Below are 5,964 nucleotides of genomic sequence, written 5' to 3'. Positions count from 1 at the left end.
ACCACACCTAACCTATCCACCATATTTAATGTAGGAATAAGCCTGCATAAAGAATATTAATCCAGTGATCTCTATAGGAATTAGAGAGAGAAAAATTGTAGAGAATTATGGATAACCAATAAATTGAGATATAACAAAAGGATGAGGAGATTCATATGCTTAAAGATAAATAACTTAGATTACAACCTTAGTCCCTTAGTTAATGAAGTGAAGATCACCAACGAGGGTGTATACCTTTTATCTCAAAGAGCGGTATTATAATTAAAATTTGATGATGATGCTCGAAATTACGAATCCCTCAATGGATACAAATCAATAATTTTATGACATTTTCATTAACTCTCCTACAATATATATATATATATATATATATATATATATATATATATATATATATATATATATATATATATATATATATATATATATATATATATATATATATATATATATATATATATATATATATATATATATATATATATATATATATATATATATATATATATATATATATATATATATATATATATATATATATATATATTAATCACACAATTTTGTTGTTCCACATGAGACAAAATGGAATCCATTTTCTCATAAAGGGGATATCTAGTTAAGATATTTTATGTCTTGAATCCAAAATGAAACCAAAAGAGAACTCTAGGCTAGACCATACAAGAAAGAGGAGGTAGATGCGCCACTATTTATCATAGTCGAGAGTAAGGATTCTCATATAACCTATTATGATCGGATGCAATTGTTCACAGATAATAAACACATGAAAATGATGCATGGATTTAGAGAATAAGTTACTAGCTCTAACTTGAAGTCAACTTGTGAATTAAAATAATGGTTGCAATGAAGGACTTAGGGCCAAAAATATAGGTACTTGGTATGATCATTATTAAGGATAGATGAAAGAAAGAAATAAGATTGTCAGAAGAAAATTATATTCTCAAAGTTTTGGAGAATTTGGCATGGAAGATGCAAAAGTGGTAAATACTTTATTAGCTGATCATTTTTGTTTAACTTGAACCATGTGACCCAAGACACAAGATAAATAAGAAGAAACAAAGGGAATTATACACTCTTTAGTTTTGGGCAACCTTATGGATACTATGGTCAATACTCTTTCAAACATTTCCCACACAGTGGGAGTAGTAAGTAGATTTACAAGTAACATGGGTAAACCGCATTTGAGTGGAGTTAAATGGATTTTGATGTATCTTAAAGGAGCTTCTAATTTTGTGTAGTATTTTGGTTGAAAGGATGCATAAAATGTTTTAGTAATTCTAATATGGATGAAAACTTAGACAATAGAGAATATACTACTGGTTATGCATTTACTTTTGTTAGAGCAACGATTAATTGGGCCTTAAGGTTGCAATAGGAAAGGTCTCTTTCTTTAATAGAAGATGAAAATGTTTCTCTTTCTGATTTGGTGATTTAGATTTTCCTCAATGTGTGTCATGGTTCCACTTTATTTTGTGATAATAATAGTACTATTCACTTGGAAAAAGAATGCTTCCTTTCATAATCATACTAAACATATTAAAGTATTTTTCCATTTCAATTAAAGCGTTCTTGAGGAATTGACTTATCTTCAAGTTAATAATATACACCCCAAAGATCACCTAGCTTGGTGTTAAAACTACATTTATTCATGGTGACTTAGATATTGAGGTTTGCATGATATAGCCCAAGGGTTTTTTCCAAACATGGATAAGAGCATTTCTATTGTAGATTAAAGAGAATCTTATATGTGCTCAAACAAGCCCCAAGGTCATGATACCTCAAGTTTTAAATATTTATGATTGAGAATCATTTTGTTTGTTGTGAACCTAATCCATGTGTGTACTAAAAAAGGTTCAAAAATGGTACATTTTTCCTTCTCTTACTTTATGTTGATGATGTATGTTAGTTACCAGCTCTAACATGAAGTCAATTTGTGAATTAAAATAATGGTTAACAAAATGGCTTACAATGAAGGACTTAGGGGCATCAAGTGAGGTACTTTATATGACCATTATTGGGGATAGATGAAAAAAAGAAATAAGGTCATCACAAGAACATTACAGTCTCAAATTTTTGGAGAGTTTTGGAATGGAAGATGCCAAAGTGGTAATACTCTATCAGCTAATCATTTTCATTTAACTTGAACCATGTGACCCAAGACACAAGATGAACAAGAAAAAATGAAGGGCATTCTATACTCTTCTATTTTAGGAAGCCTTATGTATGTTATGTTCAGTTTACTTTCGGACACTGCCCATCTAATGGGAGTAGTTAGTAGATTTAAGAGTACTCTGGGTAAATCACATTTGAGTGAGGTAAAATGGATTTTGAGGTATCTCAAAGGAACTTCTAATTTTGTGTTGCATTTTGATGGGAAGGATGCTTAAAATGTTTTATTGATTCTAAAATGGCTAGGGATTTAGACAATAGAGGACCCACTATGGGATATACATTTACTTTTGCCAGATCAATGATCAGTACTTAGGGGAGAAATATAGGTACTTTATATGACCATTATTTGAGATAGATGAAAGAAGGAAATAAGGTTATCACAAGAACATTAAATTTTCAAAGTATATATGGTTTAATAAGTATTATCTCATAGGAAAGAACCTAAAACACAACGATAAATTGTGAACCTCTTATCTAGGAAGTCTTTGGTTCAAGTCCTAATCAAACTTAAGACAAGCTAATAATAATTAATCTTGGCTTCAACCTCTTACTAATAAAAAAAAATATGTATTGTCTTATAATACATCGTTTATTTTTATATGATATATTACATTTGAATTTTGATAATTTGCATTATAATACATTATATATATATATATATATATATATATATATATATATATATATATATATATATATATATATATATATATATATATATATATATATATAAAATTATAATTACAATATTATTTAAAATTGCAATGTCCATTCTAAACTTTCAATCATTATTTCTATGTATTCTTAATTCTCTATAAGATGCATAAATTAGTGTTGGTAAGATTGTCATTAGATGGTATCAATGGAAATTGAATTTTACTCATGTTATTAATCTATTCTAAAATTCCTATCATTATTTTCGATTTTTATTTTCCTGTATTTTTAATTCTCTATGACATGCATAAAAATTAGTGTTGTTAAGATTGATATCAAATGGTATAAATGACAATTGAATGTTAGTGTTGTTAATCCATTCTAAACTTCTAATCATTATTCTCCATTTTTATTTCTCTTATCAGATGGTATTAATGGCAATTGAATGTTAGTGAACATTAATCCATTTTAACTTTCAATAATTGTTCTCCATTTTTATTTCTCTGTATTCTTAATTCTCTACAAGATGCATAAATTAGTGTTGGTAAGATTGTTATTAGATAGTATCAATGGCAATTGAATGTTAGTCATGTTATTAATCCATTCTAAACTTCCTATCGTTATTTTCTATTTTGATTTCTCTATATTTTTTATTCTCTATAGGAAGCATAAATTAGTGTTGGTAAGATTGTTATCAGATGGTATCAATGGCAATTGAATGTGTTTGTTATTAATCCATTCTAAACTTCCTATCATTATTCTCTATTTTTTTTATTTGTATTCTTAATTCACTATAAGATGCATAAATCAATGTTGGTAAGATTGTTTTGATTAAGTAAAAATAGGTTTTAAAGGACCCGAAACCTTATACAAAAAATAGAAGTCTAAAAGGATAAGCAAAAAGCTAACAATAGAGTATAAAAAAAAAGGTCAACAAAAGACAAGCCTCCAAGAAGAGCAAATAGTAGGCCAACCAAAAACCAAGCTATAAAGGACAGCCAAAAGACAACAAAATACTAGCACGCGACCAACTAAATAGTGCATATTCTCTGCAATGGCCTTCACCTCTTCCATCTTGTTCACTTGTTCATTCTTCATAGAGTGAGCTCGAGTGCATTTACTAGGACCCTGGTTCTCTGCCACCAAAGGGGAATCTTGTTCTTTGTCATGCTCAAAATTTTTTGGAAGGTTTCCCACCTTATCAACCATAGCCTTTAGAGATTTGCTATTATTGTCTACCATTTGCTTGATCATCTTTTCAATATTGTTCAATTTGGCTTCCAGTCTAATAACCTTCCTCTGATTATCACTATTATCCTTTTCTAGCACCCTATTTTTAACTTTGAGCTATGGAATCTTGTGCATAAGGTTTTTAACCTTTTCAACATTTCCAATTACCTTCGAGAGCTAGTCAACATGTTGTCCTAAGGTATGCTCTCCTCTGGCCAATTCGCTAACCTGCTCCACTTCCTTACCAATAAATAGCATTTGTTGTTTCAGGATGTCAATCTCCTTTAGAATGGTCCTTGGATTTCCTAACAAACCTTTGAAAGAACAAATCACACCCTATGTTTTACATCAAAATTTGGATTTTGCTCCTGATCCCCCTCATCCTCTTTCTCTGGCTCCACATTCTTCATAGCATTCTGACTCTTCTCCCCTTGAAGCCTCAAAGATTTTTGCGTCCTCTCCATTTTGCGAGTGAGAGGTTCATCATTAGTGTTAGATTGTGGTGACTGATCAAGAAAGTATTGTAGATACTTCATAAATTATTTGGGGCCCTAAAAAAAATTTGGGCCCTATTTTATCGAGATTGTGGGCCGACATGTAATTATTAATTATAACCCTAAAGTGGTAAAAATACTTGTATAAAAGAGCTTAGGGTTAGGGATTGTTTCATAGTTGTGATGAAAAATTGGTTCTTGCAACGGTATTGAGTTGTAAGGGATTACAGATTGTAATCAGGTTATAATCACTAGATCGTAATAATGTTGGACTTGTTGTTTGGTGGACATAGCCTAGGGATTGAGGGAACCATGTTAAATCTTGGTGTCTTGTGTTCTTTTTTGTGTGATCTATTATATTTTTGTTATTGGTTATATTTTCATTTAATTATTATTTTGGTCAGTGGTTTAATCCTAACAAGTGGTACTAGAGCGAGGCTATGTTTTAGTTATCCTCTACAGGAAGTCTCATAGTTTAGTGGGAGTCTCATGGTCAAGTGGGAGTGATGGAAGATGAGGGTAAGCTGAGGGTTGACAGGTTTAATAGGCAAAACTTCCAGTTATGGAAGATGCAAATGGAAGATTATTTGTATCAGAAGGATTTATGGAAGGCCAAGCCAAAAATCAGGGATCTATGTCAAATGATGAATGGGATCTTTTAGAAAAAAAGGCACTTGGAAGCATTTGATTATTCCTTGCACCATTGGTGGCATTTAATATTACAAATGTGAAGACAATAGAAGAGTTGATGAAAACCCTAGTGACACTATATGAAAAGTCTTCTGCTTCAAACAAGCTATTTCTCATGAGTCACTTATTTAACATGAAAATGGTAGAAGGTGGATCTATTGTAAATCATTTAAATGAGTTTAATACTATTACTAGTCAATTATCCTCTATGGGTATCAATTTTGAGGAGGAAATTAGGGCTCTCTTGATTTTGTGTTCTTTGCTTGAAAGCTGGAATGGCTTGGTAAGGGTTGTGAGTAATTATGTTCCTAGATCTAGTACCCTAAAATATGATGATGTGATCAGTGTTATTTTGAGTGACGAAACTTGTAGGAAATCCTCAAGTGGATCTACATCAGGAAGTCCTTTGAATGCATAAAGCAGGGGCAAAACGACTGAGAGAGGAAGTAATTCTGAAAATCATGGGAAATCAAGAGGAAAGTCAAAGGGGAGGAGGTCTCAATCAAGAGGACTGAATGACTACATGTATTTTGGGAAACTAGGGCACAAAAAGAAAGATTGTTGGAATTGAAATAAAAATGAAAGAGATAAACCAGATGGAGACAAAGAGTCAAATGTGGTAAGTAACAAATCTAAAGAGGATGCTTTTCTTCTATCTTTAGAAAGTGTTGATGATTCATGGGTTTTAGATTCTAGTACTTCATTT

Source organism: Cupressus sempervirens, chromosome 9 (genome assembly GCF_028749045.1).
Source record: "Cupressus sempervirens isolate cs-2001-9-10 chromosome 9, ASM2874904v1, whole genome shotgun sequence".
Lineage (NCBI taxonomy): Eukaryota > Viridiplantae > Streptophyta > Pinopsida > Cupressales > Cupressaceae > Cupressus > Cupressus sempervirens.
The sequence above is the reverse complement of the archived record's forward strand: the minus strand, read 5'-3'. Positions refer to the sequence as shown.